Consider the following 16,443-nt stretch of genomic DNA (forward strand, 5'->3'; position numbering starts at 1 on the left):
TGCCTCCAGGCAATGAATGAGTTAATTTCCCGTAAATGGACAGTGTGGGTTCCTTAAAAGGCAGGAAAGCTTTTGGGGATTTCGCAGGAAGATTCTCGGGGGCTTTCCTAGAGCTGCTCCCCCAATCATTGTAATTTTCCTTAACATGGTGGGATGTGACCTGTATTGGAATACCTCTGAGGTTGAAAACTGGTAGCCTATATGTTCTGTTTGACCCGTGGCACTAAAAATATTAAATATTACATAGGAATATGGATTTTTGGCTTCTCTAAAACAAACAACAACAACAACAAAACCCCAGAAACACACACACACACACACACACACACACACACACACACCAACAACAACAGGAATATTTTATGTGGCCAAGTTGGCTGGAAGCTGAGCAGTGAGTCTATCCCTTTGAGGCCTGGGGCATTTGCCAACCCGCTCTTATCTAAGAGACTTGGTGTTAGAGTTTGCAACTCTTCCTCTCAGTGGTTCTCAACCTTCCTAATGCCGCGACCCTTTAATACAGTTCCTCATGTTGTGGTGACCCCAACCATAAAATTATTTTCATTGCTACTTCATAACTGTAATGTTGCTACTGTTATGAATCGCAATGTAAATACCTGATATGCAGGATGTATTTTCATTGTTTGCGACCCACAGGTTGAGAACCGCTGCATATCTTCATTCACTGAACAAATTATAAAGACCTTTGTATGCAAAACCCTGTTGAAGGAGCTCACCAATATGTACACGGCTCCTTCACCCAAAGGATCTATGGAAGGCCGGTCCCCTGAGATGCTCTGTGGAAAGCATCCCATGGGCACATGCGTTGGGAGGGGCTACATCTGCCTCTCTGGAAATTTATATTGTATTTCATCATATCAAAGGCTTCCAAAGCCCTACTAAGGAAACTTGTTGAATATTGCTTAACCATTCTTTCTTTGCTAAAAGTTATTTTTAAAGTGACATCTATTACCTTCACAAGGGCTAGTTCTAGAGAAAATAGTTTAGTCATCTGTAGTTTGGGGTTAAATGGAAGGCTATTAACATGTACATATGAATACAAGTAAGAAGTAAATTAGAAATTCTTGCACCGATATTCAGAGAAAAAAAATAACTGAATTAAAGGCTGTTTAGTGAATCTGAAATAAGGTCCATAAGATATAAGAGTTCATTTCTTTCTCTTTTTTTTGTAAAACATTAATATTGGGTGGAGCTTTGTGAATTCTCTTCTTTAAATTACCATTCGTATAAAGAATTTTTCTAAAATTCAGTCAGTACAGTAAGTGGGAAGAATAAATAAATGCTGTTTTGAGGACGAATACACAAATGTGCTCATTTAACAAAGCCATGGCCTGTGGATTTGCCTCCTCAATGGTCCTAGAATGTGGACCCCGGCTCCACCTCACAGGTATCCCTACAGTAGGCACGACCGTCATCTACCGCAGATCGACTACAAGTGGCCTCCTCGCCCTAGCACATTTCTCACCCTGTTTTAAAAAGGGGGAACTTTTTAAAATGTGACTCTGGGAACCTTTGACTGGCTTCAAATAGCTCTTGAAGATCAAGCTCCACATGAGGCCTGCAAAGCCTCACATGTTTTGGGCCCAGCTCCCCCAGCCTCATCTCACTCAACCTGGCCACTCTTCTGTGATACATTCTCTTAAGCCTTTCAGTTCTCGAATGAGAAGTCTCTCTCTCGCCCCAGGGCCTTTGCACATGTTTTTCTTCTTCTTTGTCTGCAACTTTCTCCTTTCCATCTTTTAAAAAAATATATCATTTTATTGATTACAGAGAGGAAGGGAGAGGGAGAGAGAGATAGAAACATCAATGATGAGAAAGAATCATTGATCAGCTGCTTCCTGTATGCCCCACACTGGGGATCGAGCCTGCAAGCCGGGCATGTGCCCTGACTGGGAATCAGACTGTGACCTCCTGGTTCATAGGTTGACACTCAACCACTGAGCCACACCTGCCAGGCTCTCCTCTCCATCTTGATCCTTCCTTGGCAGCCTCTGCTGGATTCATGTCTATTTATTCAAATGTCAGCTAAAATATTGCTTCTTTCTTGACCCACCACCACCACATTCCGACAACTATGTCAGCTTCTCCTGTTTTATCCTTTCACGCTGCACTCTGCATAGTCACTGTGATTTGTAATTACACACTCTTTATAATTAGATAGTCAGCATTTGTTTTCTCCTTTTGTTTACTAGTTTCTGAGCACCTGGCACAGAAAGGAACAGTCAATAAATAGAAATGAAGATCTGTGTGACAGAAGATAAAATTTTTATGCATATTGGCAAAAGAAGTGACAGAAGTAACCTTTTGGGAGATTTAAAAATAGGCCAATATTGCTTATAAACTGGGATCTTGATCTATATAGTTAGGCATAAACTTCGCTGGTGAAGGGAGGCAAATGAGATACAGGATGCATCTAATCTAGCAGCAATGGAAAACAAAATTTCTTCTGGTGAAATAAGTAATGGTTTTCAGGTTGGCTAATTCTAGACACAGCAGATGATTGATTAAAGCTTCCTGCAAGCTTGGGCTATGCAAATATAGCAGGTGTCTCTGTATATGCAAGGCTTGAGCACAGTCTTCAATTATTTTTTGGGAAAGTTGCCCCCAGTTGAGTCTTGAATCATGCTTCCACATCTGTCAGTACGTTCCAATCACTACGTGGCCAACGAGGCCAAAAAATAACATAACATTAAAAAAAAAAGCTGGGCTGCCCAGTATGGAATGAATGTTCCAACTTACTTATTTCTGTTCTAATGAGAAAAAAAAAAAGAGGATAGGATGCTCACGAAGGCTTCAGTATTGCCTAACAAATTCACTCGAGTGTCCATAACCACATGCTACATTGGCTGAATGAATGAGCAAGTGAGCTAGGCAGGAAAGAGCTCAGAGCTGGGGCAAGCTTCACTTGACCCCATGGTGGTCCAATATAACCCAGACCTCTTTTGGCAAATCCTTTCTATGTGACATTACATGATGCTCTTAAAATGTGATGAGACACGGGCCACTTTGTTCAGGGACCTTTCAGGATGGTCCGGAGGTCAGTGTGTCTGGTTCGTGTCAGCCTAATGTATTCCATTTGCAGTATCACTTTTTTATGGTCATCTTCTGATCTTTTTTCCTCCTAGGCCTCATTAAGAGGCTCCTCAAGGAGCCCATGGCCACTCAAAAGTGATTTCTGGCAACGAATTGAACAGCAAACATTTATTCTGACTCATGATCCTGTTATTGCTCAGTTCCTCTTTGTCTTGTATGTGCTGAAAAAAAAAGCAAAAACAAAAACAAAATAAAACAAAAAACTTTGAACATCTATGAACAAAATTGATCCAGAGACTTGGAAGCATGGAACAGACCGGTGAATCTCAGAGGGAAGGGGTGGGGTGATGGGAAGAGATTAACCAAAGAGTTTATATGCATGTGTACGTAACCCATGGACACAGACAATAGTGTGGGGAAGGCCTGGGGGTAGGGAGGTGGGAGCTGGGTGGAGGGGGTCAATGGGATAAAAAAAGGGGGACAGCTGTAATACTTTCAACGATAAAGATAAATTTTGAAATATATATAAAATTATCATCCCCCCGCAAAAAAAAAAGAATATAATGGTGTAGGTGTTAGCTCCCACTATAGTAGCAATCATGTTGCAACAGATAAGTGAATCAAATCAATATGTTATATACCTTAAAGTTACACAATTTTATGCCATTTACATCTCAACAAAGCTGGGTTTAAGAGAAGGAAAAAAATAGGAATTAATAGCCAGTGATTAGGATAGATTCACATATAACTGGAACCGTGTTTTTCAAAATCCAGTTATTTTATTATTGGTAAAATTTTCAAATTGACATGTATTTATTAAGTGCTTCTGATGATTCAAGGTTCCTTCTAATTCCATCTTAATTTCTGATTCTGTGACCTTGATTTATATTAGTCTGTGTTTAACTCTGCTCAATTGAAGAGAATAATAATATCTATTTCTAGTAGCAAAAGTTAAGAAAATAATGAGTTACGTGACATGAATTAAATAATTGTATTCACTTTAGAAACTGATATTAATATTTTGAATTTTTAAAGTTCAGCGTAGTAATAATATCCCACAAGCTCTCTCAACACCTGATTACTTCAAATCTGAAGGAAGCAGACATGAAAGAAAATCCAGTTATTCTCAAATAGAGAAGAAATGTGACAATATTCATGGCAGCCTTCGATAATTAATTCCACTAATATAAGTGACTCCTTAAATTCCTACTTAAAATATGTTTCCAAGTTAAATATTATAAGTTTAAAATGGACAAATCTACATTAATCTAATGGGTTTCTTGACAATTTGAAATCAAACATGGCTTACTATGACATGATTTTAAATGCATTTATTTAAATGTGTCATACTTAATATGCAACTTTGAAAGTCCCTGGGTTGACATCAAAATATATTCATTTATCTCTGATTTTCTCTTCTGAAGTTTGGCCATACTTCTTAGCCTCTCAGGAAACTGATGGAAAATTCCCCATGCCTTAGTACCATTTTCTATAATGCAAACTCTATTCTGAAATGACGTTTTATAGTTATCTATCTTCAAGCCTGAAATTGATAGACATTTAATTATTTTAAATCGTTGCTTAGTGTCTCCTTAGGTTTGTCACAGTGTTTGTCTTAAAAAAGTGGTACCCTTTAAAGAAAAAAATGCCTTAAATTTACTAATGAGGTTTAATAGGTAGGAAGTCGATTCTATTACAAAAACAATTGAAGGAAATGGAGGGAGTTTTGGGGTCCTTGTTCCGGGCCGTTTAAATGCCACTGGAATTCTCAATGTTGGTTTTGGCTGTTCTAAGTGTAGTGTATTTTGTGTGTGTGTGTGTGTGTGTGTGTGTGTGTGTGTGTGCGCACGCGCGCGTGCGTACGCACGTATTCCATTTCCTAGACTGAGATCCTGAAGCTCTATTTTTTCCAAATTTTAAAACCCAGCTAACATCTCACTTCTTCAAAGGCACTCTGAATGAAGCTATATTGTTCCCATCCATAGTAGTTCTTAATCAGGTGCCAAGGGACCTTACTCTTTAGCCATCCTTACCCCCATGACCTCTATTGTTCTCTTTTTTCTGGGATCATTAAATGACCTCTAGACTTCTTAATGTTGATTTCAATTAAAGGTGATGTTGTGCCTCACTCAACTTGCCCAAGGTAAAACAAGGTATTTTAAAATATGCTTTGAAAGTGGAAAACCCATTATTTCCCTTCTTCACTACTAATGGGAAAAGGGGCTGGGATGACTCCTGGTGTGTAGAATACAATCACAGGGATTTTAGTATTTTTTCTGGCACAACAAGAGGAGGAAGGGGAGTTTCTACAATGGAGTTGGGTATAATGTTGGGCAATAGAGAATGTTTCCATGTCATTAGGCTCCATAGACATATAGGAGGCTCCTGGAGCTCCATAGATTTATTTATTCACTAGAGGCTTGGTGAATGAATTCGTGAAAGGACAGGGTCCCTAGGCCTGGCTGGGGCCTTCTGACTGCCAGTTGGGGCCTCCCTTCCATGGCTGCTGGGCTGGGGCCTTCCTTCCTTCCCCGCTGCCCCTGGTGGTCAGTGCACATTATAGCGAGCGATAGAACTCCCCATCTCACGGTCAAACTCCTGTGGGGACACTGCATATTAGCCTTTTATATATATAGATCCATCCATCCATTCATTCATTCCACAGATATTTTTAGAATGCCTTCTCTGTGTCATGTGGCAGGACAAAAGGCTGATTTTTTGTGCCCTGGAGTTTTTTTGTTTTTGTTTTACTCTAGGTTAACTAGTTTTGTTTTCTGATTTGTCGTAGTTTCTCTTTAAAGGGGCTCTGTGTTCTCCCTACCTGTGTTCAAAGTGAGTTCAGTAAATCATTTTTTATTGACAATGATGTTTCCAACAAGGCTTTTAACCTAATTTATTACTGAAAATGTCTTATATGAGAGTTTTTCCTTTGCCAAAATAATTTGTCTCCTTTTTTCCATGTTCTTTTCTTTAGTATCAATTAATTTCTTATATGACTATTTGCCATTCCCTTTCTTATCTCCCTATCCTCTTGTATTCTTCCTTGACTAACTAAATAGAAAGGCTTGGAGGATTTTTTTTTTACCCCAGTTTTAAAAATCTCTTTCATCTCTACATGACATTTTTCCCTTTCTAATAGCTCTTTCATTTTGGTGCTTTTTTCTTTTGCCTTTTATTTGACATTGCTTTTTATTCCCATGCTCAGTGAAGTCAGTTTTTTTTTTTTTAACACATTCTACCACTTCTTTTCAAGTTAGCCTGTATCTGCTCCCAGCTTCTCTCTCTTTTCTTCTTCTCGATAAATCTTTTTCTCTCTGATCTTTTCCTCTTTCCACTTCTTATCCTCTTTCCTCATTCTTCAAATTGTCCAATATGCCTTCATCTTTGTGTGTGTGTGTGTGTATGTGTGTGTGTGTGTGATTTCCTTCTTCCTTTTTTTTTTTTAGTTCTTTTATTTCTACTTAGTACTTTAAGGGGAAGAACAATTTGGAACCTTTTACTTTTTTTTTTAGCTATTGCTAGGAAAAGCCAGACATTGCAGGACAATAGCCACATGGCGGGTGTTGGGTTGGAGAAACTGCCCTGCTCCCCTCAGCCCAGGAATCAGAGCATCATTGAGGCTGACGTGCAGCCATGAGCCCCACTCAGCCTTCATGCGATAATACCTTTCACCCAGGTATCTTTTTATTAAAAACATTCAAGACAACTCTATAGTTTAATCACTTTTCCACTTTTCAAAGTACCTGCACCTCATTTTGTCCCCAGCACATTGAATGAGGCAGCGTGGTCACCTCCACTGGGGGAATGAGGCATGGAGGCAGAGCGAGGATTAGTGTGTGTCCTGGGGCCTGGGAACCACGCGGAGTGCCCTGGTCCTAGACCGCCCCCTCTGGGCTCCAGAGGGACATGGTTAGTACTTCCTCAGGGCTCCCCCACATAAGGCAGTGTTTGTCGCCCAACCTCCCTCCCCCTTTTCCCCTTCATTCCTCATTCTTGGAGAACACGGTTAATAATTCATAGCACTCCCATCTGTCCAGCCTATGGATTGGAAGGCATTGCACTGAGTCTACCTGAACAGTCAACCCCAGCTCTCTCAGGCTCCTCTGCCTCTTACATTTATTTCCCAAGTGTCCGCACCTGACTTCAGTTTTTATCTCCCACCTCCGGTCCAGCTCACCCCAGACACAACTCAGATATTTCACTTGGATGGTTTCCATCATCTCAAACTCCACAGGACAAGACTGAGTTTGTCCTCCTCAGTCCTGGCCTCCCTCCCTCTCCTAGAAACATTTCTCTTGTTCCTATTCACGGCAGGAGCACGTTCCCAGCCACAAAGGCTCCAAGTCAACTTGGAGTCATTCTTGCTCATTCTCATATCTAGTCGATTTCCAAGTTCTGTGGAAAGCTTCTTTTCTCCTTTTTCTCTTTCAATTTCTACTGCCGATACCCCTGCAATTGGGTTACACTTTCCCCTTTTAACGGTTCCTTTTACAATCTCACCCACTCCATTTTGTCTGACATACTGATGCTGGAATACTATTTTTTAAACTTCCAGACTTTGTTTTGCCCATGGAATAAAGATTGCACAAGACTGCACAGTTCTTTGGGGACAGAGTTATGGCTGGAGCCCAGGATTTGTAAACTTTAGTTTCTATACTTTTTTCTACTAAACTATACTGTGTCTTATGAATTCCAGCATAGGAATCCTTTATCTGTCCTATTTATCCCTAAGTCCTTTAGTTTTTCTGTGCTTTGTTTTAATCTATAAGCTTCCTCAGTCCTTTTGGAAGTAGGAAGAACCTTAAAATTTAATCAAATCAAAACAAATGCTGGCCCAGATAAAAATGCTGTATAGACACCTAAAACTATATCAGACAGGTGGAACAAATACTTTTTTCTTTCAGAGACAAATCCTACTGAAAGAGTTTGGTTTCAGATGCTACTGCCTACTGAGTCTGGACGATTTCTGATTCGAGAGTCTCCCTTCACTGACTCTTCCTCCAGGGAGTGTATCTGTTCTGACTGCACAAGAGAGAGGTAGCCCTTGGTACTGAGCTCTGGTTCTTATCATGCTGGGTTTCAAGAATATTTGGATAGCTCACTATTTTAACATCATTAAAATATAATCTAGCCATGGGGTAGGGCTAAAACCCCATTTCAACAAAATCTAAGTTCAGGTTGGAATTAGCTAGCAAGGCTATTTATGAAGTCTTCAGTTGGTCCTAAGAGGAACCCTATAAGGGACCTACCTGTAGCGGACTGCAAGCCCAAGAGGGTGGGAGGAATTGGCAAACAGAAGCAGAGAACGTTAGCATTGTGGTCCCGCAGCTGTAAGCTCACAGACACTCGGGAAGCATGCTCTACGGAAACCCTAGGGAAGGGCTCTGCTGGACTCAGCGTCCTCGGGGCCCTCTATAGCCTCCTGGCCATGCCCGTTGTCTCAGTTATTTGTGGACCTGTCTCTCATGCCACCCCATTCTCACAAGGGAGAAACTGGTTCACTATACAAAGACCTTATTTGGCAATTTTCATCTTCAGTGCACTTTCCAAATGTTAACTAATTAATCTGCTTGACAGTATTCCATTTAACAGTGGTACATGTTTTATGTTCATAAACTCATAAGCTTTTTATTGCTTTGATATTTTATTTTTAGGTTGGTTTTTTTTTCTTCCCTGTGTCCCTCCAAGGCCAAATTAGCATAATTCTTTGCTGGCATGGCACATGTTCTCCACAATCTGGATGCCTTCAAAGTGGTAGATGGCCAAGCAAGAAAATCAGATGAGGATGTGGGAGGCAGAGCAGGAAACAGCTTCACCTTTGTGAATATCAGAAATGCCACCAGAGACGCACCTGGCATTCCAGCAGCCACTGCCTCTGCTCATGCCACCCAAACCCATCCAGCCCCTGAGTGCACAACAAGTATTTACTGAGAGCCTACTATGCGCCAGGCCTTTTCCAAGCACTGGGAATAGAAGAGTGAACAAAGCAGATATCAGTCTTTGTCCCAAGGAACCCCAATATCATACATAAGCTTAGAGAGCTTCCTCACATATTCCCTAAAAATGTCTCCTTATTCCATAGCGCTTCCCAGGGAAAGGAGCTCCACATACTTGTTTTCCGTGTGTAAATACAACTTAATTTGTCTTAACACTTCCTCTTCCAAGTTTCAAAGTCCGCTCCCAAACATTAGTGTCCGAATCCACAATCTTCGCATCTAGACAACTAGTTCTTGAACTTTTGGGGCTATGAATCCTGTAAGTATATGATGATAACTGTGCATTTGCTCAACAGAATCAACAGAAGAAATATATGTATTACAAACATATATAGTTTTATTTATACATCTATTTATATGCAGATATGGAAAAACATGCATGCCATTTTGAGGGTTTTATAGACCGTCCAAAGTCTGTGTATCCCTTGTTAAGTAACCTCATCGAACCTAGAAATACCACTCAATTACATAGACTTCATCTCATTTAGATTTCAGCTATCACAATTAGATTTTACAGATTGGAGAATGCGGTTATTAACACGGATTCTAATAGGCACGTGTGTTTACTTCTTTGACCTCTTTGATCTTTTCTTTGAATTATTTGGGCCCTTATTAAGGCAGACTTGTCAAAGCACAGAGCTGTGGATATAAGATTATTTTAGAGAATAGAATGAGAATATTGGCTTCCGCATCATTTAAGGACATTGTCTTTAAGGTGTAGCTATAATGATGGCATGCTCCACGTCCTAGATCAGTGATGGCGAACCTATGACACACGTGTCAGAGGTGACACGTGAACTCATTTTTCGGTTGATTTTTCTTTGTTAAATGGCATTTAAATATATAAATTAAATATCAAAAATATAAGTCTTTGTTTCACTATGGTTGCAAATATCAAAAAATTTCTATATGTGACACGGCACCAGAGTTAAGTTGGGGTTTTTCAAAATGCTGACACACCGGGCTCAAAAGTTTTGCCATCACTGTCCTAGATGGTGACTGAAACCCCGGGTTCCATCACTTTTTCCAGAATAATTGGTCTTACGGTCCCTGAATGTGTTCTCTTACACTTGCCTATGAGGAATTTCATCTGCCAGTTTTCTGCTCCCATATGCAGACTTGTGAAATTTTCACAGTTTCCTCTGCATAATGGCATGATATTTCATTATTAAAAAGAACTTAGTGTCATGGGCAAACCTGAGGATTTTATTGTAAACAGTTTCTTGTTACATCTTAGCATCCATTTGTGAGTTGGAACCATTTTAAAAAATATTTATCCTTCTCTCTCTCTCTCTCTCTCTCTCTCTCTCTCATTTTTTTGAGCCAGCGTCAGTTCTTTTCCAAGATAAAACAGTTAATTAACTTCTGTGTTTGATCCCAAATGATATTCAGCAAAATATTAACAGTGAACAACATCTCTGTGATCTAGATTGTGGATGATTTTAATTTTATTCATTTTGCTTCTCGGTTTTCCGCATTTCCTATAAGAATAGATACTGCTTTTGTAGTTACACATGTTATTAAATGCACATCGTTTTTAAAAATGGAATCTTTCCCGAGTGTCACTGAGTATTGAAAGGGAGGACATCCAGCGGATTCTCTTTTCCAGTATTAGGGAGGTGCACAAGCTCTCTTGCCTTTCTGACAAGAGATTATTCTATTTAGAAGCGCCTATGGTCCTTCCTCCTCAGTGCCTGTCACATTAGCAGTGTGACAGCCACCTCGGAGGCCCCCATTGAATTGATCTGTCTACACAGATTTCAGTGGATCCCAAATTCCCACTGGCGTTTCTTCTAACCTCTTGGGAAGAGCCCATTTATTCCTAGTGATCATTCAAGTTTGGGAAAGAAAATCATGACAAAAATGCATTCTTGCCCTGACCGGTTTGGCTCAGTGGATGGAGCGTTAGCCTGTGGACTCGAGGGTCCCGGGTTCGATTCCAATCAAGGGCATGTGCCTTGGTTGCAGGCACATCCTCAGTGGGGAGTGTGCAGGAGGCAGCTGATCGATGCTTCTCTCTCATCGATGTTTCTAACTCTCTATCCCTCTCCCTTCCTCTCTGTAAAAAAATCAATAAAAAATATATTTTAAAAAAATGCATTCTTGATCCAGCCTAGAACATATTGTTTATTTATCGCTATTTGATTTTGTACCTGTGACTGATCTGCTTCAAAAGTTAATTTAGGAGTGGTAATGCCTTCCTTTATGAACTGATTCATTCCGCAACCTCCTTTTCAGACCTGCCTGCACTTTTCATATTGTGATCATCAATCAGTTGGCCTCATCGATTCTTTCGCCGTCTTTCTGCCTTCCATGATTCTAACACAGATTTTAATATTAGGATTAGTCCCTCAGAAATGTTCCCCAATATTTTTAAGCTTACATTTTTTTAAAATTAGCATCTAAATCATTTAAATTTGCATTTGTTCTGCTATGTAAGATATTCCTTATATTTTTCTACTTGGGCATGTTGATTTTTAATATGGTGTCTTTTCAAATAGTATCATTTTTTGTTTTTTGTTTCTTAAAACTTCACTTTGCCTGCAGGTTATACTGAAATAGGCTAACCTCTTATCTTGATATTTAAGTACAGGAGTCCTCCCATGTCCATGGTTTTACTTTCCACAGTTTCAATTACCCACTGTCAACTGTGGTCCGAAAATATTAAGTGAAGTATTCCAAAAATAAACATTTCATAAGTAGTAGCATTATGAAATCTCCCACGACCCACCCCATTGGGGCAGGACGTGCACCAGCCCTTTGCCCAGTGGCTCCACGTGTGTGTCCTACCCACCCTTAGTCAGTTATCAGATATTTTGACAGAGAGAGACCACATTTACCTAACTTTCATTACAGTATATTGTTATAATGGTTCCATCTCATTATTGTGGTTGTTAATCTTGTGCTGTGCCTAATTCATAGATAACACTGTATCATAGGTATGTGTATGCGGGAAAAAAACACAGTAGACATAGGGTTGGGTACAATCCCTGGTGTCAGCTTCCACTGGAGGTTCTGGCACGTATCCCCCACTGGTAGAGAGAACTGGTCTATGGCATTTCTACCCCCCACCCCCCAGTGATTCTATTGTATTTTCTTTTCCCCATAGAGTTCCTCAATTTCTTTCCATCCCCTCCTGTGTGCCTGCACCTTATCCTTCCTATACAGAGTTTTTGCTTGGCAGCAAGTCTCTCTGGTCCATTCCATGTTAATTATATCACAGTCCTCACGATTGCCAAGTGTTACCATCTGGCCACTGGGTCTGTAAGTCTTTAATGTTTATTTGAAGCGGTTATGCATGCGGGATTGGGCCTTCATCACTTCTCCCCTCCATTTGTTCTTAGATGAGGGCATCCTTATTTCATTATCCTCAGTTTCTTCAGATGTATTCTCCACTTCCTCCCTGATTGCTTTATTTGAATCTTGGATACCTCAAACACTGTGTTTGTATCTATCTTCCTCCCCATTCCTTGATTTAAAATCTTCTGAAACTTGAAAACTATCCTTAACTGTCTGGTGCTATTTTACCTCAAACTACATTTTCCTATATAGACTCCACTTACCAAAAAATATCTTGGTTCTTGATAATCTGTGAATGTCTTCCTTATACCGTTATCTTGTCTACATATTCAGGCTCTGGAAATCTGTCCATCCTTAAAATTCTTTATAGAATCGACCTTACTTTGGGAGGTTGTACTGAGGTTTCCTGCCTTGCAATTGAAACTTGACCCAGACATGATTCAAATGGAGTCCCTGTAATTGTTAATCATTTATCCTCCTCAACACCAGCAGCCTATTTCATAAAGGTCACTGTAGGTGTTTTGAAAGGCCGTTCAGGACACGGATCATGGCCAACACTGTCTCTTTGTGAGTCAGTTACCCAATCTACTAACAAACCCGATTTCTCTGCCTTTACTAGCATCCCTCATCTTAGAGAAGTTTGGTTAGGGCAAGTGACTGGGTATCTCTTAGCAGTTGGATTCCAAATAGAGATCTATTTATGTTCTCATTATTTAGATATTTTTATTTGGTGTGATGAAAATAACATTGAAGTAAGATTTTAAAAATGTGAATTTTCGTTCTAGTTATATACCTTAACTGAGTTAAGCCAGTCCGGACCTCTTCAACCGAAAACAAAGCATTTGATGTAGTTGGCTGCCAGGACTCTACTTGTCTTCGACTTTCTGACGCTCTAGAGCGGACTGTGTATTGGGAACAATGATGTGCCCCCATAGCATGATCATTGGCAGACAGAGATGCGATTTCCAGGGCCATGAACTTTCATGTGAAGTAACGTTGTAGGTTTTAATCGCTTAATTATTTAATGTCTTTCTTTCCAGTGATGATGAAAATGGTGTTGTCTGCCAGGACCTCGAAGAGCTGAGAATGACTGCCTTGACTCTGCACATGAAGGATCGGAGGCCCAAAGAGGGAAAAGGGTAGGTCCCAGAATTAACCACAACGTTGTATGTATAGACGTTTCAGTTGGAGAATTATATCATCCTTGGTTCCTGGACACCGTTTCCAGTGATGGTTTTATGGGAGTCAGTGGATGCTGTTTCAGGTCCTATGTTCAAAATAGATTTGACTTCTTATTTCCAAAACCACTTTCATCAGAGTAACCACTATTCAAGGAGAGCAATCCCACTTTCTTCTGGGTCCTCAGACCAAGGGTCTGTTGACTGTTGTTCTTTTTCCAAAGAAAAAGAAATCTAGGCATTTATGTAGAATTCTCATGAGATTTCACTCAGATTTTGGATTTGGTTTCATTGTTAATAGAGATGAGATGGTTGTGTTAAGAAATCTGATTTAAATAGTTTATTTTAATATTAAACAGTGTGTCGCATATACCAGATCCATTTTGCTGGTGGAGGTCAACATCTGCCACATGTGCAGTTGCTGGACACCAGTGGTTCTACTGAAAACGCACAGTGGTCCTTCCTTCAGTTTTGACCTCTTTGTCTATGACGTTGCCTATTGACATTCATCTATTCCCTGGCCTTCCCTATAGACACCTGCCTGCGTATTTGTTTATATTCTTTTGCTTAGGTTATGTTGAGCTGGAAAAACATGGTTAGACAAAACCAAGTGTGTTAGTTGTTACTTTCCTTCCCCTTGGTGATGTGGATGTGGGAGTGAGCGGGGCAGGGGCCGCAGCCAGAGACAGGAGACGGGGTGCTGGATGGGGTGAGCGTAAGGAGGGCTTGGGAGAGTCAGATGCTCCAGTGCTCACTGCGCCCATCCTCTTTGCTTTTTTTTTTTTTTTGAATTTTTTTTTTAATTTTATTTTTTATTACAAAGGGTATTACATATGTGTCCATTTTTTTCCCTGCCCTAGACAGTCCCTTAGCCTCCCCTATTCCCCAGTGTCGTATGTCCATTGGTTATGCTTATATGCATGCATACAAGTCCTCTTTGCTTTTAATCGCAGCCCCTACTTGGGCTGTTAGCGCTTGTCTCCATGCTCAGCACCGTTTCCCTGTTGGTCGCTAAGCCCTTTGAGGGCAGGCGTGGGCCGCCTCCTCTGCGTTTCAGAAACAATTTAATGTGGGAAGAACCTGGTCTTGGAAGTTAGACCTCATTAGTTTAGAATACAGGTGACTCTGTATTCGTTGTGTGACCATGTGCATCTAGTTCAGTCTTCGGGTCTAAGGGCCCCATCAGTAAGATGGGGTGATGATAATAACAGGCATCACAGATTTGCCGTACAGATTCGCTCATTCACAAATCCGTTCAACAGATATTGACTGAGCAGGTATGCTAGTATCTGTTCTATCCGCCCAGCCCTCTAGGTGGGAGGATACAATGTTGATGACAAGACAAGAGCCCTGCTGTTGTTGAACTTCCCATGAATCGGATGTGAGAAGAGGTGAAACCTTTGGCATTGTCCTAGCACAGAGTCCAGCTCGGACCTGACTGTTTTCTCGGACCTCCTCTACACTGTACTCAGTGTCCGGCACTAACAGTCCACACCACGCACTGAGGAGTCCATGACACCTGGAATCCACAGCGGAATCACTCGGGGCGCATCCACACAGTGGGTGGGATGTGAAGACAAATGCTTCCGTTCAGTTTTGTGGTCCACAGGGTAGCTTTGACATGGAGAAAGTCGTAGAAATAAGGAAATGGAGACTTCCTAACCGTGTTAGGGGAAAAAAGTAAACATTTTTTATCATGTACATAAAATATATACATATAATTATAAATTTAAATTTTGGAGAGTGGCTAAATTCTTCCAATATTGTCCTTAGCATCTAAATCATTTCAGCAACTCATGTGAATGTCCTGTCTTGCATGTTTAATGATGTGTGTGTGTGTGTGTGTGTGTGTGTGTTTTGTTGCCCAACTGAACTGTATTATGCAGCATTCACCCAACAGGGCAGCTGCGGGCATAACTCGTGTTCAAGGAGCAGGAAAGCAGAATCGCAGTTCGGGCCCCAGCAGGCACTGTGCTGAGGTTGCCAGGGTTTGGTGAGTCTTTCCCGGCTGCAGCTGGATATGTGACTTCCACACAAGCCCACGTGGCTCTTTCATTCTCTCTGTTTGCACCACTGTTACTATTCCATACCTCCAGGCGTTTACAGCTAAAGAGGCTGACTGAGCAAACCAGTGAAAATATGTTTCATCCCCTCCGGTGGAGCATCCTGCCCTCGCATGTAAACACAGTAACACAGTCCTCGCGGCCGCCCCGCCATCCTCAGCGCTGTGTGCTCCGCAGCTCTCCTGGCCGGGCAAGGAGCCCGAGTTCTGTTGCCCATTCTCATCTAAACGATGCTCATCATAGAAGAGTTTCCAATCCAGGTAAATATCATCTCATCCCAGCGTCACATCCACAGGCCTGCTCTCGCTCCCTCTTTCTTCCTTTCCTTTGATTCCTCACGCGGACACGCGGGAGACGCTCCGCTGGTGGGGATCGCAGCTTTGCTCCTCAGTGAACAACAGCTCCCAACCCTCTCCTGCAGAGACCTCCGCGACTTGCAAAGGTGGGAATAAATGAGAGCAGGGAAGAGACACCGCAGGAAGCCAGAAGCTAAATGCTACATCGTGTCGCAGGAGGCCAGGGGAGCGGGGGCCTGCCTTTCCTGGCAGCCAATTTCTTCCTGCTCGTTACCTCGGCCGCAGCCCCGTTAGAACAGTCATTCCGGATCTGCTGGAGGCTGTCACCCCTCTCCTTCCTGCCCTGGCAGCTGGTGTGGGAGGCCGCAGACTGCTCAGTCCCTTCCGGATTCTACACGCGCACACACACACACACACACACACACAATGAAGCTTAATTTGTTACAAAAGAAAAAAATAAAGTGGCAGCTTACCCTCAGGCTCAACGCATGCACAGGGGTGGTGGTGGGGCGGGGGAGCAAAGATAAATGCTTGCAGGTAGCCTGCAGCAGACACGGAT

Source organism: Myotis davidii, unplaced genomic scaffold, assembly GCF_000327345.1.
Source record: "Myotis davidii unplaced genomic scaffold, ASM32734v1 scaffold1494, whole genome shotgun sequence".
In the NCBI taxonomy this organism is placed as follows: domain Eukaryota; kingdom Metazoa; phylum Chordata; class Mammalia; order Chiroptera; family Vespertilionidae; genus Myotis; species Myotis davidii.